Raw genomic sequence first — 24767 nt, 5'->3', positions numbered from 1 at the left:
GAGTGTTGACCCAGGACCCAAGAGGTCACCGGTTCAATTCCTGGTCAGGGCATATGCCCCGGTTGCAGGCTTGATCCCCAGTGCTGGAGGAGCTGATCGATCCTTCATCAATGTTTCTATCTCTCTATTCCTCTCCCTTCCTTTCTCTCTAAAAATCAATAAAAATATATTTTAAGAAAAGAGTAGTTTCAATAAGATCGAAAACTCCCCCCCCCGCCCCTGCCCCTCCCAGGCTGTTAAACTGGTAACTCTTAACCCTTAACATGAAGTGCAAAACAGCTGGCCAAATGACTATCTGTATTTTATCTCGGGACTCAGTTTATTGACAAAACAATGGAATGTTAGAGAACACAGCCCAACAATATCAGAATTTCAGAGTGTGTTGGCTATTTCTTATGGCCCATAATAAGGTGCTCCAAAAAGACGAGCTTAAGTTGAAAGTGGCTGAAATCTAAAATCTAAGAGCTGGCATCAATATTTTAAAGACACTCTTGATCCCAGAGGACCCATCCAACCACCTCCCTTAATGTACTGCTGCCTGACAAAGTGGGCAATTACCATTTACAAAAATGTGGCTCAACTACAAGCCTGGAGCCGATTAGCCTCACCTACCTGCACCATACATAATTTTGAATCACTCAAGACAGATGTGGAGATGAAGGCCAGTAAGCTAAAGGTTATTGAAGAACAACAGAGCACCAGAGTCTGTTGCTAATAGAAGCCCATAGGTCCAGTTCTAGGCTCAACTAGTCGTCTGGCTTTGGTTATTAGCCCAGAGAATTACATGGAAGCAAGAACTAACTAAACTCTAAGTCTGGTGCACAAAGACTAATGGTTATTTTATCTCTAAAGCTCTTGCCACGCTGTTAGTAGCTAAAGACGTGTAACCTCAGGAAGAAGAAATCCTCTGCAATAGCCACCTTAAATGTGGCCATGGAGGAAAAGGTACCATTTTGATTGATTAAGAAACTTGTTCCATTGCCAATGTTGGGGATCTTGCCAGTCCTGCCAAGCAGTGTATGATGTATACTATACACTGGAGACTACTGGATGTTTTTCCTACTCCTCTCTTTCCTAAAGAAGGGTTGTTGGAGGCTGGGTAACAAAAGCAGAAGATGGCTGGCTGATCACAATGGCAGTTTTGTTCCTGAGTCTGTTCCGCAGGTACTTTGATACTAGGAATAGCATGTTGTGCCAGTTCCAGGCTATCGGGACGCAGATGCGTTAGGAGTGCAAAAGGTTTATTATGGGGTGGCAGAAGAAGCCTCAGGAAAAACAACATTACACTAGTCCCCCTCCCCCACAAAAAGACTTACTGGGAGTGATGTATGTAAAAGATAAAGTGGGGGAGCAAGTTGGTTTGGCTAGGGAAAGCCTTCGGCCGATAATGCAGACCCTACAAAACCTGGGTCAGTGTAATGGACAGCTCCTTAACAGACATTGCAGTTACAGTAGCCTGCATTGAACAGAAATGGCTAGATGTGAATAAGCCAGTCATGCTTAACGATTGCCTGGCAGGGATGCCCAGGAAGAGCATGACCTCAGCTGACAAGCTGGGGTAGGTCCTGCAGGAGCTGCTCATGGAGGCTGTCGGCAAATTGCACTCTTCACAGCTGAGTGGCATGTTCTTTCTTGAGAGCAGGCCTGATGGTTGCACTTTCCTGGCTGCTACATGTGAAGACCAGTTGATTTGAGTATCTAGGAAATTTGATTCTCTCATTGACATTATATACTGGTTATGTTGGTGGGGGGAGAGAGAGAGAGAGAGAGAGAGAGAGAGAGATCATTTAAGTTGGGTTTTGCTAGATTATGTGGAATTACCCAGGTAACTTAAGACATGTATTTCAATGTTGCAACTAGATAAGACTGAATTATCTTATTTTGAGAATAAGTGGTTGTGTTTTGGTTGCCTATGGCATTTCAATATGGAAGTGAACATGTTTTAAGTCATATGTACGGGAAAATGGGTGTGTGGGAGAGTTTAGCTGGCAAAAGGAATGAACCGAGTAGTAAAAATCCATTTTGCTCCCCAGGACCCATTCATCATTCTTCTAGCAAAAGTAGCACAATTTTCCTCTATGGAACCATCCTGTCCCACACAACCAATCCAGGTGCTTTAGAGAGAGCTCATTCCTCCTGGGCCTCCAGAAGTGGGCAAATCAATGCGCTGCATTCCCTGTTCCATAGTGATTCTACAAGGTAAGCACAAGACCCAGTCAGAGCCCATGACATGCAATGAGGCTTTTTTAAAAAAAATTATTGAGTAGAAAGTAGTGCTTTTTTCTCCTGGATTTGAATTTGAAAATTGGCTTGGAAGCTAATGACAACCATCTTGATACCTTGAAGAGTCTGAGAATAAAAATGAAGTCAAGATGAATGACGGAATCAAGAGATGGAGAGAGATGGGTCCTGGGCGAAATTATTTGAGGCTCTAAATCAGCTGTGGGCAAACTACGGCCCACGGGCCGGATCCGGCCCATTTGAAATGAATAAAACTATTGAAATAAAAGACTGTACCCTTTTATGTAATGATGTTTACTTTGAATTTATATTAGTTCACACAGACACTCCATCCATGCTTTTGTTCCGGCCCTCCGGTCCAGTTTAAGAACCCATTGTGGCTCTTGAGTCAAAAAGTTTGCCCACCCCTGCCTAAATCCACTTTTGCCTGAAGCAAGATCCATCCTAAGATTTGAACATCCCTTTTTACTTCAGATACACACACATAATCCCCCCACACACATTGAAGTACACACATACATATGCTATTTCATTTATATTTCCTTCTATATAATAAAAGTGAGTTCACACTGATATCTCCAATTCAAGTTCAGTACCACAGGCTTCATTCTTATTTTCTTTCTTTTCCAATTTATAATTCTCTTATTTGAGAGAGAGAAACTTGGCTCCTGTTATCCTCAATATATTAACATATTTGCTTAATCATCCTATCTGTAGCTAATTTCCCATTGTATCCTCCACGACTCCTCCTGTCATTGATACCCTCCTCACCCCACTTGGAATCTGACACCCCACACCATACCAGTTACAACCTTTCCTCTTTGTCAGACACTAGCCTTACTCTGTCTGGGCTCGGATACTTTGCACCAAGCTGGTACCGGTGCTATCCTATACTGATATCCTCTTCACTCAACTCTGGCTCTGACATCCTCAGCTTGGGGATCACTGCTGAGCAGTATCCATCATATGGATGTACCACAGTTTAACCACTCACCTAGTGAAGGACATGTTGATTTTTTCCTGTGTGGTACCTTACAAAGAAAGGTGCTGAGAACAGTCATGTACATGTTTTTGTGTGAACATAGATTGTCAGTTCTCTGGGATAAATGTCCAGGAATATAACTGAATATGACAAGGGCATGTTTAGTTTTTAAGAAATTGCCAGGCCCATTTCCAGAATAGCTTTATCACTGTACGTTCTCACAGTCTAGTGGTTTTTCACTAAATTGTTCAGGAATGGCTGGGGGATAGAGGGGAAGGATAGACAAGTTAAGGGAAGGGAAGGAAAAGAAAAAAAGAAAGAATCAGTTATGGACTATTACCTGTATTTTTAAGTCTAAGTCTGGTTTCTCTATTTTTCTTTTTATCTATTTTTGTTTTCATACTATTATACCTTTTAATTTGTATTATTATGTAATAGTTTCCTATAAAATCTCTTTTTACCTGTTATTTTTAGTATTATTAATATTTTGTCCATTACTAATTTTTAAAAATATATATTTTTTTGTTAATAGTATTACAGATGTCCCCATTCCACCCTGCCCCTACGCCCCTAGGTCTTCACCACACTATTGTCTGTGTCCATAGCCCTTCCCCATGGCTGGTTCTGCCCCCAATAGCACCCCCACTCCAATTGGGGGTGGGGCTCGCTAGCCAACTGCTCTTGGCCCCTCCCCCCAGCCAGTCCGGCCCTGATTGGGCCCAACCTCCTGCCATCTCCTCTTCCCAACAGACCCAGCCCCGATTTGCCCTGATTGGGGCTGGGCCAGCTGGAACCCACCCATGCACCAATTTGTGCACTAGGCCTCTAGTATATAATAATAAAAGTGCAATATGCTAATTAGACCAGACATTCTTCCAGATGTCCTTCTGGATGACCTTCTTGATGAAGCCGGGGCTGCGAGGTAAGCCCGGGTCCTGGGTGCTAGAAGGAAGCCAGTGCTGGCAGCTGCGGGGAGAAAGGCCTACTCTTGCACAAATTTTGTGCATCAGGCCTCTACTAAGTATATAAGTTCTTTGGTTTATTTCTCCTCCTCCCTCCTGCTGCCTGAGATATGTCAGTCTTTTCCATGCCTTGGGTCTTATTTTGTTGGTCAATTCATGTTTTTCATTAGATTCCACAAATAAATGAGACCATGTGATATTTTTCTTTCTCTGATTGGCTTATTTCACTTAGCATAATAGTCTTCAGGTCCATCCATGCTATCTCAAAGGGTAAGAGATCCTTTTTTATAGCTGCATTGTATTCCATTATGTAAATGTACCACAGCTTTTTTATCCATTCATCTATTGATGGGCACTTGGGCTGTTTCCAAATTTTAGCTATTGTAAATAATGCTGCTATGAACATAGGCATGATTTATTCTTTCAGATTTGTATTTTGGGGTTTTTAGGATATATTTCCAGAAGTGGGATCACACAGCAGTTCCATTTTTTGAGGAAACTCCATACTGTTTTTCATAGTGACTGCACCAGTCTGCATTCCCACCGGCAGTGAACTAGTGTTCTCTTTTCTCCCCATCCTCTCCAGCACTTGTGGTTTGTTGATTTATTGATGATAACCATTCTGACAGGTGTGAAGTGATATCTCATTGTGTTTTTAATTTGCATTTCTCTCATGATTAGTGATGTTGAGCATTTTTTCATATGTCTGTATGTCCTCTTTGGAGAAGTGTCTTTTTAGGTCCTTTCCCATATTTTAAATTAGATTACTTGTTTTCCTTTTGTTGAGTTCTATGAGGATTTTATGTATTTTGGAGATTAATCCCTTATCAGATTAATCCCTTATCATTGGCAAGTATATTCTCCCATACAGTGGGTTCCCTTTTCATTTTGATGGTGGTTTGTTTTGCTGTGCAGAAGCTTTTTGTTTTGATGTAGTCCCATTTATTTATTTTCTCTTTGTTTCTTTTGCCCTAGGAGATATATTGGTGATAATTCTGCTATGTGAGATTTTACTGCCTATGTTTTCTTCTATAATTTTTATGGTTTCACAACATTTAAGTCTTTTTTTATAATCCTCATATGAGGATATTTTTTCCATTGATACTTAGAGAGAGCAGAAGAGAGGAAAGGGAGGGAGGGGAGGGAGAGGAAGGAGGGGAGGAAAGGGGAGAGAGAAAAAGAAAGGAAGATTGATTTGAGGGAGACACATCCTTTGGTTGCTTCCCGCATGTGCCCTGATTAGGGCTGCAACCCAGGTACGTGCCCTTGACTGGGAATCGAACCAGTGACCCTTTGGTGCTTGGCCTGACACTCTAATCACTGAGATACACTGGGTAGGGCAATTATTACTTTTTAAAAGCCAGGTTTATTGAGGTACAATAAACATAGAATAAAATTCACCTCTAATGCACAGTTCTGAGTTTTGATAAATGCACAGAATCGTGTAACAGCCACCACAATCAAAATACAGAACATTTTAACACCTAAAATGCTCCCTCATGTCCCACTATAGACAGCCTTCTCCATCCTGTTCCTGTCAATTAATAGTCTGTTTTCTGCCCCCATAGTTTTTTAAAAAATACATTTTTTATTGATTTTTTACAGGGAGGAAGGGGGAGGGATAGAGAGTTAGAAACATTGATGAGAGAGAAACATCGATCAGCTGCCTCCGGCACATCTCCTATTGGGGATGTGCCCGCAACCAAGGTACATGCCCCTGACCGGAATCGAACCTGGGACCCTTTAGTCTGCAGGCCGATGCTCCAGCCACTGAGCCAAACTGGTTAGGGCTGCCCCCACAGTTTTTCCTTTTCCACAATGTTGTACGAATGGACATTGTAGGCATTTAAGTCTGATATTTTTCATGCAGCATATTTTCACATGTGTTAAAGAGTTTGTTTGTTTTCTTGCTGAATAATATTTCATTGTATGCATATACCAAAGAGTAACTATATACTAGCTGAAAGATTTTGGAGGGTTGTTTTCAAGTATCTTTATAAATAATTCTTATAAACATTGCCTGATTTCTATTAAAAATTCTTTTATAATATTTTCTCTATAATTTTATATTCTTTTTGATTTGCTTACTGTATCTGCATTCTTTTTTCTATTTACTTTTTTACTGTGCTATATGTGGCATTTGTTCATTAGTCTCTTTAGAAAGCAGCTTTTTATGTAATTTTCAAGTGTATTTAAAATTTCTAATTAGCTTTTTTATGCTTTTAGTGTATTTTCACTCAGGATTTAAAATTTTTCTTTTCTATGATCTGAAATTGAATGTTTATTTAATTAATTGTCAATTAGTAGTAAAATGATTTATGAGCATATATTTTCTTTTAAGATGAGTTTTCCTGCATTTCAAGGTTTCTGAGAAGTACTTTATTATTTTAATAGACTTTTTTATGTTCTTAATTTTCTCCTTGATAAGTCTTCTTGGTAAGTCTATTATTTTAGAAGAATTAAAATTGTTTTCATGTAATTAGGTTTTTATGTTTCATATTTTTGTTATTTATTTCTGTTTTTAGCATAACTGATGGCCTAGACAACATTTGTATGTACTATAGAGTTCCTCTACCTCATTTAATTTATTATAAATATCAATTAATTCTATATTTGAAGATGTCAGGACCTTTAATACAATATTTCATCCACTCAGTTTCTCATATTGACACTGGAGAACAAAAACCTCCAATATAACTTTGATTCTTGCAATTCCTGTATTTCTAACAAACACATATACACTGGGCTTTTGATACTGGGTTCACGTGTCACTTGGTTCTTTTCTACCTAACTTCTGCCACTTTCCTAGGTAAATTATCCATTCCATTTCTTAGTGTCAGAGTTCCTTAATCTCCACTCCAACTCTTACTTCCTTTCAACAGCCCTCTGTAATTTTGAGAGAAAAAAGAAGCAGTGGCTCCTGGCCACATCCTAGAGCTTGTTACAACTTTGGACTCTTCCATCTTTGATATCTCTCTCACAGGCCATATCCTTCCTCTCAATTCCTGACTCCCACAGAATAGCAAACTCATCTAATCCTGCCCTCCAGCCCCTCAGCTCTTTCCTTACTTCTAGTTGGACTTATACCATTTTGGTTTCTTTTTCTTCTCTAATTTGACCCTCATTTCAGCTACATTAACTTTGTTCTCACTGATACCTTTAATTTCCTTCCCCTCTTGTCTTTCTACTTTATGTGTCCCACAAATTCCCAACCCTGGATCATTATATTCATCTCTCTTCTCTGCTACTACCTTTAGAGGTACAGAATTGGTAAAGTTTCTTGATTGATAATGAGAAACCAACTGGAACTAGCTTCAACGAAAGAAATTAGCATGAAGATCCAAATTTGTACCCTCAGAAAACCAAGGTTAAGAAGGTAGCCTGGCCTCTAAAGGACCAGAATGGGACTTCCCTCCTCATTGTTCTCTCTGCTCCTCTCTGTCTGACTGCTTCTTTTTTCTTTCATTCTCTTTATCTAGAACAGCTTTCTTTTCTCCCACAGTCACATGAAGGTCAATAATATATAACTCCTCTGTTAGAGAAATGTCAAAACTGATATTGGACTTTCTTGGTCCAAATTTTGAAGTCATGGAGAAAGAGCTCTGATTGGCCCAATTTTGGTCAGGGCTCAATTCTAGATCAATCAACATTGGCCTAAGGGCATGGTCATATTTCACAGAAATGGCAGCCGAGGACCCAGAGTTGTTGCCAGTAGGATAGGATATGACAATGGGGCTTCCCCAAGTTACATGTAACTCGTGAAATACAGTACTGTGGTCAGAGGAATACTAGGTTCTGATTGAACTTGTCTTAGATGCCCACATGTAGAGGCTGACGTAGTCCATGGCAACCTGAACCACATAAAATTAGAGTAGATTCTTCTAGATAATGAAAAACAATGACTACCTGAGATAGTTGCTAAATGATAGATAAGGAAGTGGAGAAACTTCCTGGTAGTTAATTACCATCTATTGCAAGGCCAGAATGAATAAGTTTTCACTCAATATGTTTTCATTGCTTTATTTGAAGTTTATAAAAAACACCTTAGAATGTTAAAAATATCCTCATTCCTTGTTAAATACCAAACAATATTTTTCCAAAGTCAAATATAAATGACTTTAGATTATTTTGGATTAACCACACTATTGTTTCCTTCCATTAGCCAAGGTAATCAACAGTCAATTAAATAAACTTATGTGTGCTGTTGGTCTAGTAATATATCATTATTATGTAAAAACAAATGAACGTCAGGGAGTACAGTTTTGCTTTGGGCAAATTCATTTATGATATGAATTCTACCCATATTGATATGTAACATAGTTAATTAAATATATGCTTAGAAAATGCTATAATTATTCACTGAGTGCCTTTATACTAAACATTTTTTTCTGCCTCTTATAAATCATTTACTGAGAAATTATAGAAGGTAAATATAACAACACAACAAAGAATAAGGATAGCCCTAATTGGTTTGGCTCAGGGGATAGAGCGTCGGCCTGTGGGCTGAAGGGTCCCAGGTTCGATTCCAGTGAAGGGCATGTACCTTGGTTGCAGGCACATCCCCAGTAGGGGGTGTGCAAGAGGCAGCTGATCGATGTTTCTCTCTCATCGATGTTCCTAACTCTCTATCCCTCTCCCTTCCTCCCTGTAAAAAATCAATAAACTAGATTTTTTTAAAAAAGAAGTTATATTTCTAAAAAAAAAAAAGAATAAGGATAAAAAGTCTTGTTTTCTTTATTTTGTCCTAGTTGCTTTTTCCTTTGGGCTCTGCTCTTACTCTCCTATTGAATGGGCAATAACCCCAAAGATGGTCTTTGGGAAATCTGGAATAACCAAATGAATCACATAAGCCAAAACTGAACACCTTCCTCCCCTCCTAGCTGTTGTACTGTAACCTGGTTTCTCTGTAGTTTCAGAAAGTATATTCTCATGAAATCAGCCTGCAAGGATTGTTCTTTTCTCGGACAGAGTTTCTGACTAACGCCCTCTCAGGCCTTTGTTATTGCCATGACTCACTCTCAAAGAAATTTGCTCTCAGTGGAATTGCAAATGTCTAAATTTCTCCGACAGATTTATCACTTGTAAGACAATGTTTGGAAAGAAGCCAATGAGAGATGAGGCTAATAGAGAGCATTTAATAAATGCTTTCTTTCTTCTTCTTCTTCTTTTTTTTTTTTTTTTAAAATCAAAAGCCACTAGTGTTCTATGGTTAAAAAAGACAAAAGACAAAAAGGATTTTTGCACACCTTCCTGTCAGTGATCATATTCTGATACTTGCCAGTGAAATATACTTCCAGTATAATATTTTAGTTGACTCTTGATAGTCACTGCTAATGTCTTATTAGAAAGCTCAATCAGGGGTCCTCAAACTTTTTAAACAGGGGGCCAGTTCACTGTCCCTCAGACCGCTGGAGGGCCGGACTATAGTTTAAAAAAAAAACAACTATGAACAAATTCCTATGCACACTGCACATATCTTATTTTGAAGTAAAAAAACAAAACGGGAACAAATACAATATTTGTATTTGTATGTGGCCCACGGGCCGTAGTTTGAGGACCCCTGCGTCTAGTTTTTAAAAAAACTAACATTTCTTTACACTTGATTTTTAAAATATCAGCCAAATGTACTTGAGTTTTTAAACTACGTGGACAACCTTGATTTATTTTCCAAATATTTACATCTCAGACACTGTGATATAATGCTTAGAAAACAGTCACTGCCCTTTCTCAGGAATATCACTTTAATAGTTTCCTCTGTACTTTATCGACAATTTCTCCATCTCCAAGGGATTGAGTTCTTATTTATAATATAAACATGCTCTTGTTTCTATCTTTAAAAATATTCCATATTTTTGAACCACATTCTCCACTGCTATAGTACCATATCTCTGCTACTCTCTGCAGTAAATCTTCGAAGAGGTGTCTGTATGTATGTGCTATCTCCAGTTCTTGTCCCTTCTTTACCCTAACCAACTTCATTCAACTTTTACTCACACTACTCCGCCAAAAGAACTCTTTCAAGTTGCTCAATCCCATGATTAATTCTGACTTCATTTTACTTGACCCGTAAGCATAATTTGACACAACTGATCACTCTCTCCTCTGTGATACACTTTTAGCATTTGGCATTTGCGATACCACATTCTTACTCTTTTTCCTACCTTACTGGTTGCTTCTTCTCAGTTTTATTTGCCAGCTCTTCCTCTCTCCTTCATCTTTTTTTAAAAAAATATGTTTTATTGATATTTTTACAGAGAGGAAGGGAGAGGGATAGAGAGTTAGAAACATCGATGAGAGAGAAACATCGACCAGCTGCCTCCTGCACACTCCCCACTGGGGATGTGCCCACAACCAAGGTACATGCCCTTGACTAGAATCGAACCCGGGACCCTTCAGTCCTCAGGCCGACGCTCTATCCACTGAGCCAAACCGGTCAGGGCATCTCCTTCATCTTGATATTGGAATACCGTAGGCCCCAGCCTTTGGTCCTCTTCACTATTTATATTCATTCCAGAACTAATTTCATCTAGTGTTTTGGCTTTATATATCACCTTTATGCCAATGGCTCACAAATTTCTATCTTCATCCCCAACTCTCCAGCTAAACTTTAGATTCATAAAATCAAACTGCCAAATTAACAATCCCATTGTATGTTAATTCGGGATAATGTGCAACATTATCAAGTTTAACTAGACATCTCAAGTTTAACAGGTTTAAAACTGAGCTGAAGCAATGACAACCAGTAGCAATGAGCATATCTACTGCTCATATCTTGTTTTCTAAAAACCATTTCCCACTAAAAGGAACCATAACTCCTTGGAGAACCGGCTGATTCCAGGCATGGAACAGAGAAAATAGAAGATGAGCCAGGAGCATCTTGTGGTTCCAGAAAATAAGAAAGTGCTAAATACAAATAAATAAATAAACAAACAAACAAATAAATAAATAAAAGGAAGGGGGTGGAGGGAAGAGACACGTCAAAAGAACACAGAAGCAAACCTGAAGGTCAATGACCAAATCTGGGATAATGTGAACATCAAAATCATGTACTAGTGAAACATAAGCCACAGAATAAAATAAATATCCATAATAACATAAATTACTGGACAGATAAATAAATGATGATAAGGGACAGCTCATCTAATAATAAAGGTAGAAGAAATAATAGAAATGAGAAAATTACTGTTTGGCAAACAGCACAGTAATTATTGTTGCCTACAAGCGTCATTAATAGGTGCCAAAATTAGTGGGTAAATACATGCTGAGAAACAAGATACTTATATAATCTCAAAGTATCGTCCCACAAGACACTTACTAATAACAAACAGAAAAATCGTAACTTTACCTTGGAGAGACAGTGTTCCAAGTACATCAATGGTAATGAGACATATCAACATCACGTGCCTCCTTGATATAATGGCATCACTTCTGTAGTAGTATAGCCAAAAATTTATAACCATGGCCAACTCAATTGAGGGAAATTTGAATAAGTAACTGATGCATATTCTTAAAAAAATGTCAAATGAAAGACAAAGAAAGAAGGAGAAACTGTCCTAGATTGGGACAGTTGGTAGCATCATATCAATGTTAATTTCCTGGTTTATAATTATACTTTGGTTTTGTAAAATGTTATCATCTGAAGGAGCTGGGTGAAAGTTACACATGAGTTAACTGTAACATTTTTTAAACTTAAAAAAATCTAACATTATTTAAAAAAATAAAAAGTAAAAAAAAATACCCAAATTCTTTATCTCTCTTTTATCAATCTACTCCATCTCCACTGATGGCAATTTCATTCTTCTTGTATCCAGGCCAAAATCTTTGAAATTACCCTTAATTTCTCCCCCCCCCCATATCTTAAATACATTCTACAGGAAATTTTATGAGTGTCGTTAAATACATCCCAAATCTAACCATTTCTTATCACCTCTACTGTAACCTCACTAGTCCAGGATACCATAAGTGCTTGCCTGGATTATTACAAAAGCTTTTTAACTGAACTTCTTGACCCATTCCTCTTCTAGTAAAACTCCATTGGCTCCCATTTCTTTCAGAGTAAAGGCTAGAGTTCTGACTATGGCCCAGGAGCCATATACAACCTGGTTTTGTTAATATCTGACCTCCTTTCTTATTACTCATTCCATTCCCACCACTTTGATCTTCCTGCTTTCTCTTGACCATGCCAAGCTGCTCCTCCCTTACAGCCTTTCTACTGGCTGTTCCCTTTTCCCTGAATTTCCTTTCTTGCCCCACACATTACTTAGCTAATCTCCTTCTCTTTTTCAAGCTTTTGCTTAAAGGTCTTTCTCCCAGTGAGTGACCACTATCTTTACAAATTACAAGCCCTCATCTTGGTTCTCCTTAATCTCCTGCAATTTTTGGCCATTTTTTTAATCATCTTTGAATGCAAAATAGAATTTTTACTTATATCATATATAATGTATATTGTTGATCTCTATAAACAATATTATATATCTGCTTATTGCTAGCATATAAACTCTGAAGAGGACAGAGATATTAGTCTTTTTTCTGAGCATTAATACAGTCCTTGGTACACTGTACACACTTAAAATATGTTGTGATATGACTCAAAAGTTTATTAATTGATTGATATATTACTGAAGGACAGAGAAAACATCATATGTCTCTTTCCCACAGATACTTATGAGTAACCAAGTAGTTAGGTAACAGATACAAATTATTTGTTTAAAAGTCAAGAAAATGTATAAAAATAAGAAGTTTAGCCAGGACTATTTTGGTGACAAGTGAAACAAAACCACTCAAATTAGCTTAAGGCATAAAACGGGGGTCGGGGAGTGAGATTGTTGACAAAACTGAACAGCTCAGAAGTAAACCTAGATCCAGGCATACTGGATGTCGGGGACTTACAGCTGTCTTAAGAACTTACTGATTTCTTTCATTTTTGTTCAACGTGACCTTCCTCTGAAATGGCTTGGGTCTCAGGCAGGTGTTCTCCACATGGTAGTCCCAGAAGCTCCAGCACAGATTCTTTAGGTTGAGTAAGCCCAGAATTCACTCTGGCCTGATGGGGGTTGCACTGTGGCAAAGGAATGAGGGACTCTCATTACTATAGCTTGGGCCACAGGCACAATCCCCAAACCACTTATACTGAGAGCGGGAGGAGTAAAACATGAAATTAATTATAGAATTGAGCCAAACCAATTAGTGTAAATTTGTAGAATTGTATAGCTGATATTAGAAGTATAGCACTCTGACCCCTAGTGGTCAGATTCCATAGAGAAAATGTAGCATTTGTTCCAAGGCAACAGACGGTTAACTTATTGCACTTCATGTTTTGATAAGATTTTTTTTCCAATTTATTAAGAACATCAGTGTCCTTCCTTTCTATCCTCCGCATTGAAGCTTTCACCTATTTGGGGCAAATTTTCTTTTGACATAGTTCTTGTATCCTTTCCTTTCCCCCTATCTCTTTGGTCACCCATCTTCTTTCTTGGCTCCAGATTTAGAGTACTGTGACAATTTCCTAAGTTATTTCCTTAGCTTCAATACTTTATGAAAATCAATACCTGAAAAATATTTCTAAAAAACTGCTTTAGTTGTATGGTGTCCAGCTTGGGAATTTACTCTGACACTAAATTCATCATTCCCAATCAAAGTCCTTAGGTCTATGCCCCCTCATCCTTTTGCTTGAGAAAATACAATTAGCTTTCCGTCACATGCAATGGTAAGGTAACATAAATCTGCATAATACATGGTGACTTGTTGAACTTTAAAAATTGAGAACACTTATTATTTACACTTTTATTTCTTACATAAGAAATAGATTAATCCATTTTAAATTTGATCCCACTAAGCTTCCCTAATAGTCTATAAAGAAAATTCCATGTATACTTCTTATCATTTTTAAGTGAATTGCCTAATTTATTTCTCATAAAAAGATACCGATTGGTACAAATTTATAAGCACGTTGCTAATTGCTCAGGTCATAATATGCTAAATCTAAAATATATGTTCCTAAATGTTTATACTTTTCATATTATATTCTTTTGTTTTTGGTCAGTGGCTGAGATAGTAAGAATTCTCTAACTTCATTATTGTCTACAATTTCTCTTCAATTTTCATTGTAAAATTTAACATAAAACAATGAGTCAATTACTCTGAAAGCTTATAGATTTTATTCTGCATTTTCTTTATCTTCAATTCCCTTTCATACTTTTGATGAAAGCATGCAGTCTCTTTCTTCTGAAGTATTCCTATAGAATTATTAAAACAAAGATAAAAACAACCCTGAACTACTTCTGGTCAAGATGGCAATATAGATAAATGTACTCATATCCTCCCACAACCACATCAAAATTACAACTAAGCTACAGAGCCCCGATCATTCAAAACCAGCTGAAATCCAGCTGAATAGATGTCCTAGGGAACTAAAGAAGAAGCCACATCAATACTGGTAGGACAGGCGGAGATGCCGAATGGGCTGGTAGTGGATAAAGATTGGGAGGGTTAGCTCAGCTGTGGAGGTCCTCCATTAGGAACAAGGAAGGTCTCAGCTCCGCACCAGGCCCCCCAGTTCAGGGTTCCATTGCCAGGAATAAAAGTCCCCATAACTTCTGGCTATAAAAAACAGTGGGAATTATGGCTGAAGAATACAGAGGGCTTCTAGAGTCCCAGGCAGTTCCTCTTAAAAGGCCTACTAATGGACTTACTCAGACTCACTCTCTCTGAGCTCCAGTGCTGGGGCAGCAGTTTAAAAGGATCCAAGGAGCCCTGACTGGTTTGGCTCAGTGGATAGAGAGTTGGCCTGCGGACTGAAGGGTCCCAGGTTCAATTCCGGTCAAGGGCATGTACCATGGTTGCAGGCACATTCCCAGTAAAGGGTGTGCAGGAGGCAGCTGATCGATGTTTCTCTCTCATCGATGTTTCTAACTCTCTCCCCCTCTCCCTTCCTCTCTGTAAAAAATAAATAAAATATATATATTTTTAAAAAAGGATCCAAGGACATACAGGGAGGAACTGAATTGTCTAGTATCAGCGCAAGAGCTGTGTGTGGGGGGGTGAGGGCAACTTTCTGCTAGACAAAAGTGCTGGCAGAGGCCATTACTCCTTTTCTGAGCCCTTCCCTCAGAGTCTGCAGGTGGGCACCATATCTGAGTTTCCATCAATGTGGTACACACTGTTCACTCTGCCCAGGTGATTCCCTGAGAGTCCACCCCACCCAACTTGCAGACCCACCCAAGCTGTTCCCAGTGGCTTTTCCATATGAATGGCCTGTCTTGGCTTATGCTTCAGATTTTCCTTAAATCTCTAAAACAAGCAGCATCTGGTCTTATAAAGTCCTGTACCTCTTGCTAAATGGCCCCAGGCCTGGCACTAGCAGCAGCCTTGGTTTGCAGCTTGGGTAGGTCCAAGCCCAGCACCAGTAGCAGTCATCTGCAGATCACTTTGCAGCTCGTGCCAGTTGGCCCTGGGCAGAACACAGGTGGCAGCTGACCTTGGTCTGCACCTCCCAGGAGGTCCCAGAGCCAGTGTATCTGGTGTACAGCTTCAGACAACATCGATGCCCCACCCAACCACCTCCACAAGTTACACACTCAAGTGGCAGACTCAGCGGGCACCAAAACCCCACTGAAGTAAGTCCTGCTGCATAGGGTGGGTCCCTGAGCAGCTGATCCTTCACGGTGGCTGGTGGTCTCTGCCAGTGTCTGTAGCAGATTGGCTGGTGATAAATCCCTCCCATTGACGTGCCAAAAGCAATCGTGGCTTCACTACAATAGGAGGGTATACACAGCCCACACAGGTAGGGCGCAACTGAAGTGCCCAGCTTGGGTGATTGGGGAGGCTGTGCCACTGGACCTTACAGAACACCTACTGCATTAGGCCACTCTACCAAGTCTGGGAGACATAGCAGCTTTGCCTAATACATAGAAACAAACAGAGGCAGGTTGTCAAAATGACAAGACAAAAAACATGACTCAAATGAAAGAACAGAAGAAAACTCTAGAAAAAGAACTAAACAAATGGAGACAATCAATCTACTAGATGCAGAATTCAGAACACTGGTTATAGGATACTCAGTGAACTTAGTGAAAACATCAATAGTATAAAAAAGGACATGGAAACCATAAAAAAAGAACCAGTCAGTAACAAAGGGTACAGTAACTGAAATGAAGAATAATTTACAGGGAATAAACAGTAGAGTAGATAAAGCTGAGAATCAAATCAGCAATTTGGAATATAAGAAAGAAAAAGTCACCCAATCAGAACAGCAAGAAGAAAAAAGAATCCAAAAAATGAAGATAGTGTTAGGAGCCTCTGGGACAACTTCAAGCATACCAACATTCACATCACGGATGTGCCAGAAGGGAAGAGAGAAAGCAAGAAATTGAAAACCTACTAGTATTTGAAAAAATAATGACAGAAAACTTCCCTAAACTGGTGAAGGAAGTAGACATACAAGTCTAGGAAGCACAGAGAGTACCACACAAGATGAAGCCAAAGAGGCCCACACCAAGACATATCATAATTAAAATGCAAAACATTAAAGACAAAATCTAAAAAGCAGCAAGAGAAAAGCAGTTACCTACAAGAGAGCTCCCATAAGACAATCAGCTGATTTCTCAACAGAAACTTTTCAGGCCAGAAAGGATTGGCAATAAATATTCAAAGTGATGAGAAGAACCTACAACCAAGATTACTCTATCCAGCAAAGTTCTCATTTAGAATTGGTCAGATGAAGAGCTTCACAGACAAGGAAAAGCGAAAGGAGTTCATCACCACCAAACCAGCATTACATGAAATGTTAAAGGGTTTAAAAAGAAAAAGAAAACATGAAAATTATGAAAAATAAAATTACAATGAACACACATCTATCAACAATTAAATCTAAAAAACAAAATAATGAACAGGCAGAACAGAAACAGACTTATAGATACAGAGAACATTTTGAAGGCTGCCAGATGGGAGGGGGTTGAGGGATGGGTGAGTAAGGCGAAACGATTAAGAAGTACAAATAGGTTATTACCAAACAGTCACGGGATGTAAAGTACAGCAGAGGGAATATAGTCAGTAATATTCTAATAACTATGTATAGTGTCCGATGGCTACAAGTGTTATCAGGATGATCACTTAGTAAGTTATATACTGTCTAATCACTGGGGTGTACACCTGAAACTAATATAATATTGTATGTCAACTGTAATTGAAAAATAAAAACTGATTTAAAATGATTTAAAGGAACTCAGACTGCCTATAACTCAGTAAAAAAAAAAGGATAATGACAGAATAACAATAGTACTCCTAACTTATCAGATAAGAGAATAATTATGATGAATACATTTGAGAATTCACATAGAGGGCTTAATATAGCTACTGACACATTTATAAGTTCTCAAAAAAGTTAACTTTTACTATTATTTTCTAGATTCACTTGCATTTTTAATAGTATATACCAATTTGTTTGTCTAGCACCAATAATTTATAAAACATTTAATGTTATATTATGGGCTAAAAAGCATTAACAATATGGAATTGTCATTCCATACTGTCTATTCTTGTGAAGTTTACCATATAATTTGAGAGACAAAGCATAAAGACTTAAAATTTATAAACAAAATGTGGCATAAACATACAATGGAATATTATTCAGCTTCAAAAGGAAGGAAATTCTGACATGCTACAACAATAATGAACCTTGAAGGCGTTATGCTAAGTGAAAAAAAAAAAGCTAAAAAGGACAAATATTGTAAGAGGTACCTAGAACAGTCAAATTCATACAGACAGAAAGCAGAATGGTGGTTGCCAGAGGTTGGGTGGAGAGGGGAGGAGCAGTTGTTTAATGAGTACAGAGTTTCAGTTTTGGAGGTGAAAAAGTTCGGGAGATGAATGGTGATGGGGGCACCAAAAAATGTGAATGTGCTCAATGCTATTAAACTGTATACTTAGAAATGATTACAACGGTACATTTCATGTTATGTATATCTTACCACAGTAAAAAAGGTTTAAAACTTAAATACTCATGTAGGGCAAGTTAAATTTCATCACTAGAATGTGCCAGATAAACCAGTAATTTATAAATTATCAAATGTCATTTTAACTTGATTAATAAAATGAACCCATTTATTTTTTGAATAAATAATACATTGTATTGTACAAAAATAAAAAATACTAAGTGATATGTAGAAAAAACAAATCTTATTTTAGCCACTCAGCTCCTTTTCCTAAAGACAACCCATTACCAGTTACTTATATATTCTACCAGATATCCTATCAATCTATCTACCTATCTATCTATCTATCTATCTATCTATCTATCTATCTTCAATAACTATATTCATACATGTATACATAATGTTGCAACTTTCTTTGACAGCACATTAAATGTTCTTTTTAAAGAGCTATCTAGTACATACCATAAATATCTTTATAGTATGCACTATATGCCCTTAGTGAGAAGCTAGAGAGGGTTCCCAGTCTTGCTATTTTCGGCAGTTTCAAAGAATAATCTAGCACATATGTCATTTTTGTTAGTTGTGAGAATATCTGCTATATAAATTCTTTGAGGGAAGGTCACGGGCTTTTCAGATGATTCATATTATAAGTCCCTAACTAGGCAGATTTCACCAGAGGTATTGGAGTTAGTCACTTTATCCAAAACTTGGAAACATCTTTGTATCATTTTCTTTGGCACCCATCACTCCCTAAGTCTTGATAATTTTATCTCCTCAGTATCTCTTCTGTCATCCCTTCCCATTTCCCATTCCTCATATAGGTGTGTGTGTGTGTGTGTGTGTGTTCATATACTTTAATTTGCTTGGAAAGGTTAAAATGAACATAAAATACATAAAAAAATATTCAATTCTCTTGATGATTTTTATAAAATCTCTGAAAATAATGAAGCCTCAAATTTATTTCTTTTGGATCCCAAGCCACATTGTGAAACACTTGGATTGGTGACATATAATCTCCCATTAGCTATCTTCAATAGCCTATTGCTAAAATTTAGTGCAAACCAGGGAAGGTCACCTGGGTGGTCTTACATTGGGTTGGTGAGTGGACAATTCTAATTAGCGAGCCACCAAAACCCCACAGAATGTGACTCTAATGGTAACTATAACAACCCTCTTCCCAAAGAGGATTGTTCAGTTTATGAAGCAGTCCCACAAAAACACACATATATTCAAAACTTGGAATTCTTAGGAAAATAAGCAACCCAATTTCACTCAGTTGGACAGTCGGCAAGTTAGTGATTTTGCGTTTGATCCTCATATGGTACATCAATCATGGCAATTTTCTTTCTCTCTCCATTTCAGGTAAAACCACTACTTCCCATGCAATATGTCATTACCTTCACAATAGGATCTGCTTAGTAAGAGTCCTCATACAGGCTTTTAATATTTCTTCATGTCTGATGTTTGGTCCTCAACACTCTCCTGAGAGAAGAATTTGCTCAGTCACTTTTATGCTACCTAATACATCCAGAATTAGATCTAATGTCTCCATTGTAGCCAACAAGGCTCACCTTAATTTGGTCCTTGTACTTTCCCTCTCTAGCCTTCTCTACCAACTTTACCCTGCTTGCTTTTATGATGTACAATAGTTTACAGTTTCTGACCTCTATGCATTTTCTCTCATTGTCTTCTCAGCCTGGAATACCTTCATCCATTTCACTTACTTTATCAATGTGGGAAGTCTTGATCTCTTTATGCAAGAGGAGGAATCTCCTTTTTCTGACCCGAAGATCTGCATTCATCTTCCATGATGATTGCTATTCTCTACTGAAAGTATATTTTTAAAGTAGGCTGAAATAATGGTGGGAGTGGTCTTTTTCCTTTCTAGCTCTAGCATCCAGCAGTGTTTGAAGTCATGTGGTATGCACTCAATAAAATTTCTTTAGTTGAATTTAACTAGATCTTGGGGAAAGGGGGTAGAGTTATTCGTTCATTCCTATGTTATTGAGTGGCTATTAGGTGCAAGATTATGTTCTAGGCAGTGGGATTATAACCAAGAAGAAAACCCAAGGACTACTTTTGGCCTAGTAAAAGAGATGGGGCAATGTAAACATACAATTACTAGAGGCCCAATGCACGAAATTCGTGCAAGAGTAGGCCTTCCTTCCCCCAGCTGCCAGCACCGGCTTCTTTCTGGCACCCGGGACCCAGCTTCCCTTGCAGCCCCGGCTTCTTCCGGAAGGACGTCCAGTCTAATTAGCATATTACCCTTTTATTATTATAGATAATTCACTGGGTGGATTGCAGTGGCTCCCAGGTCACAGTTCAGATTCTTTCATGAGCAAAGGGTGACACTTTAATTCGAGGAAAATGCACTAGGAAAAGACATTTATAAAATAAGGCCATTACTCCAAATCACTGTGAAACCCAGAGTCAGATATAAAACTCAAGATTTCTGACTTTCTTTTTTTAAAATATATTTTTATTGATTTCAGAGAGGAAGGGAGAGGGAGAGAGAGATAGAAACATCAATGATGAGGTAGAATCATTGTTAGGCTGCCTCCTGCAAGCCCCTTATTGGGGATGAGCCCGCATCCCAGGCATGTGCCCTTGACCAGAATGGAATCTGGGACGCCTCAGTCCACAGGCTGACGCTTTGTCCACTGAGCCAAACCGGGTAGGGCAAGAATTACTTTTATTTTAAAGTAAAATAAAATAAACAAAACAAAAAACAACCCCAAAACATTTAAATGAACAAAGAAGTACTACCATTCTGGGGAACAGAAGGTCAAATACAGTGTCTTGGGGAAAGAATATAAAGTGACGTAAGGCATGTAAGACCACGAGGTCAGAATCAGTATATTCCATGAAAGTTCTCTTTCTGTGCTAAACTGCCTCCTAAACATTAAAAAACAAAACAAAAAAACTTGCTTGGTGTTAAATGACCTATATTAAAATTTAATTTACCATCTTTCTTTCTCTATCCAGTGGTTCTCAACCTTCTGGCCCTTTAAATACAGTTCCTCATGTTGTGACCCAACCATAAAATTATTTTCGTTGCTACTTCATAACTGTAATTTTGCTACTGTTATGAATCGTAATGTAAATAGCTGATATGCAGGATGGTCTTAGGCGACCCCTGTGAAAGGGTCGTTCGACCGCCAAAGGGGTCACGACCCGAGGTTGAGAACTGCTGAAACCTCTTTCCAAAAAACGGTTGAGGAAGCTAGAAAACAAAACAAAACAGCAGATTCTTTGGGAGCCAGGAAAGCTGGATTCATCACAGAGGTCAGTCATTACCTGGGCAGTAACTTTGGGCAAGCACTTAAACTTCCGGTTTTCTCTTTCGTAAAATAGATATAATAATAAATGAATCGGAAGATGTGTCTGTAAAGCCCTTACCTTAACACAGTGACTGATACATAGCAAGAGCTCAGAAGTTAGCTCTTTAGCGATCCTAAGAACCCGATGCCCTGAGGTTGTACTTTTGCCGCTGCAACCAAAGGAAACGTAAGCGTAATCCTCGCTGAAGGGAATCCAACCAGAGGTCGCGCTCCAGCAGGGAGGCAATTTGGTCCTTGCGGGCCACCGTCGCCGGGCATGCGCAGTGGGCGTGGCGGGACGTCAGTGTCATGGCGAGCTCCATCTGAAGTCTGCGCGGTCCGAGAGAGGCGAGCCTCATTTAAGACTGGTTTGTTATTTCGTGACTCTTGGGTAAGGGGGTGGATGGGTCCGTGTGGGACAGAAGTTGGCACGAACTCCTTTCATGTCGGAGCCTTATTTCCCCAATTGCAGTCTTTCCCTGGCTGTTTGATGTCTTGTTTCGCAGTTAAAAGGGGGACTTGCCAGGTGGGAGGAGGGAACAAGCGGCTGGAAGTCCTGCCCGAAGTGAGGACAGGGTCGCTGGCCTCGGGGGCCGCAGGGCTGCAGGGAGTTTTTAAGGGACCTCGGCCCTACCGTCAAGATGAGCTGCATTCGTTCTCCCACTGTCTGCACCAGTGAATTGGTGGGATGGCAGGAGGCTGTCGCAGTAGCTTCCACAGAGCTGTGTCTCATTGAGGATTTAAACCGAAGTTGGTCATCGGAGTAGGTGACTTGTGCCTTCCCGTTTCCTTCTCGTTTACTTATGAAACCAGTCCGAATCTGGGGCCGGCACGTGTCTTTCGGATGCAAGGTAGTCTGAATGCCGGCTTCATTGCCTTAGTTGTTGCTGTTTTGTAGTTGTTGGTCTTGCCTGAATCACGCAGACGTGTTATAATGCAGGACGGTGTTTATCACTGTGGCCAGGCGCTGGGTCTCAGTCATGGCAAATGTGGCAGATGACAGCACACCTGTACCGATCAGTAAGAAGTTGGAAGTCGTGTTAACCTTGCTTTGTAAGACAGTCTTTTATGGAGGCTGATCTCTTTTAGGTAATTTTAAAGGGCCCTTACTGTGGTTTTGTGAACTTGTCAGCTCGCTTTTTCTAATCATTTTTTATTTTCCAGACTCATCTTTCAAGAGGATTTGAGACTAATTGCAGATAATCAAGGTACTCATTTATTTTAAACCTTTAGTGTTTGAGGGACATGTTACGCATTATAATGTGCAGAAAGATAGCCTAAGGTCTTAGCAATTTTGTCACCATCATTGTAGGGAAATGCTATGATCTCCATGTCACTAAATCCAAGAAATGCTTTCATTCATTTTACGTAACCTTTTATCTGTGTTAAGTTGCACTGACTGTGTCCACTGCTTTGACGTTTTCTCTGCCTTTGCCTTCTACAACTAACTGATTTGCTCCTTTTCTGGCAGCTGCATCTTAGTTTTCATTAAAAGCTGGTTCTCTTCTTTTGGCAGTTAAGTTAGGAGTTTCTCAAGATATGGTCCTGTACCCCTTTCTAGTCTCTGTTCTCTCTCTCTGCGTGTTCTGATCCACAGTGTTACTCTCTGCCTTTTTTGATTCTAGTCATCCGAGTGGGTGTGAAGTGATACCTCATGGTTCTAATTGGCATTCCCTGATAGCTAATGACGTCGACACCTTTTCACGTGCTTATTGGCCATTTGTATATCTTCGTCGGATAAATGTCTATTCAAATCCTTTGCCCATATTATACACTGGGCTATTTGTCTTTCAATTATTTAGTTGTTGTTTTTTTAATGTGTTCTTTTCAGAGACAGCAAGAGCTGTTCCAATAGAACTTTTCTTGTTTTGAGGCAAACCATTCAGAGACCCAGTTTTCCACTTCTTTGTATGTTTTGAAGTGCTGCTCAGAAAGTGCATGTGCCATCAATCAGAACGAGTGGTAACGTGAAGGAGCAAGGTCTGGTGAATACGGTGGGTGGGTTAATACTTCCCAGGCAAGATCTTTTAATGTGTCTTTATCTGGTTTTGAGTGCAGTGATTTGGCCTTGCAGTTGATGGTTGACCTGGATCAACCCATGATTTTGTGCGTTTGGGATTCTCAAAATAAATCCATTTCTCATCGCCAGTCACAATTCCGATGCAAAAACGACTTTCTTTCTTGCCATTGAAGCAACATTTTACTGATGACTTTTCGGTTTTCCATTTGTCTTTTGTTCAGTTGATGTGGCACCCATTTTTCTTCCTTTCCTGTTGCTTGTAAATGATCAGAGATTGTTTGCTGAACAACGTTAATCTTTCTACAAGTTGTTTTTGAGTTTGACATGCATCTTCATCCAATAATGCTTGTAATTGTTGGTCTTCAAACTTTTTCAGTTCATCTGGACATTCTTTGTCTTTCACATCAAAATCATCACTTTTAAAGCTATTAAACCAGCGTTCACAAGTATCTTGAGATGGAGCATGTTCACATAAGCTTCCTGAAGTATTCAGCAGCCCTTTTCTTCAACATGAATTATAACTTCCCGCAAATGCTCTTTTTTTTGGCATGAAATTCGACATTTTTAAGTGTAAAAACATCTATGATGTTAACACCTTTAGCAAATTTGACATATGAAGTTTTGAAGCTTGTCAATACAACAAAATAGCATACATATCAAATCGCATCTATATTAACATATGTGTAACTTCATCTATTGAAAAAAAATCTGCACAGTACACCTAGTACACCTAGTATGAAAACTGGTTTCACAGCTGTGGCTACACACATGAGAGTTACTGGAAAGTTTAAAAAAATACTGATGCCCAGGCTTGGTTTACAGAGATTGATTTAACTGATGTGGGGCTCAGTTGTTTGTAATTTTCAAAAGCCCCTCAGGTGAATACAATGAGTACTCAAGACTGAGAACTTATGCTGTAGGACAGTGGTTCTCAACCTTGGCTGCACTTTAGAATCACCTGGGAATCTTTTTAAAATCCTAATTTCTGGGATTTAAAAAAGATTCCCAGGTGATTCTAATGTGCAGCCAAGGTTGAGAACCATGCTGTAGGAGAATAGTGGTTCTCCATCAGGTGGGAAGTGGAATCACCTGGGCAGGTTTTACGTTAATATCCCTAAGTTCCACTCTTGGAGATTCTAGTTCAGAACGGGATCTGCGTATCTATATACGGTACATAATAGGCTAATATGCAAAGTGTCCTCTCGGGAGTTTGACTGGGAGACTGGGAGTTCCATCACTTGCTATGGTGTGCGCTGACCACCAGGGGACGGCGTGGTATGAAGGAAGGCACCGGCTGGCAGCTGGAAA

General features: G+C 39.0%; 1 protein-coding gene and 1 long non-coding RNA gene across 5 annotated transcripts in view; one reads left to right on the top strand and one right to left on the bottom strand.

Moving 5' to 3' along the window:
- Positions 1-21664, bottom strand: part of LOC102768593 — a 77132-nt gene extending 55468 nt beyond the window's left edge. Inside the window, exons 1-2 of the long non-coding RNA XR_435329.2 lie at positions 21519-21664; positions 13094-13243 (exon numbers count right to left, since the gene is read on the bottom strand). This is a non-coding gene — a long non-coding RNA (uncharacterized LOC102768593). The remainder of the gene's footprint in view (positions 1-13093; positions 13244-21518) is intronic.
- A 54-nt stretch (positions 21665-21718) lies between these two features.
- Positions 21719-24767, top strand: part of CDKAL1 (CDK5 regulatory subunit associated protein 1 like 1) — a 681380-nt gene continuing 678331 nt past the window's right edge. For 2 of the 4 annotated variants that reach the window (XM_006757272.2, XM_006757271.2), the window contains exons 1-2: positions 21719-21807; positions 22604-22647. The gene's annotated coding sequence lies outside the window, so the exon portion shown is untranslated. Of the gene's footprint in view, positions 21831-22603; positions 22648-24767 lie in introns of all 4 variants that reach the window. The other 2 variants (XM_006757274.2, XM_006757273.2) reach the window with 1 other exon arrangement.

This window comes from Myotis davidii, unplaced genomic scaffold, assembly GCF_000327345.1.
Source record: "Myotis davidii unplaced genomic scaffold, ASM32734v1 scaffold53, whole genome shotgun sequence".
NCBI classification, from domain to species: Eukaryota; Metazoa; Chordata; class Mammalia; order Chiroptera; family Vespertilionidae; genus Myotis; species Myotis davidii.
Note: the sequence above shows the minus strand (reverse complement) of the source record. Positions and strands in the feature narration are given on the sequence as shown.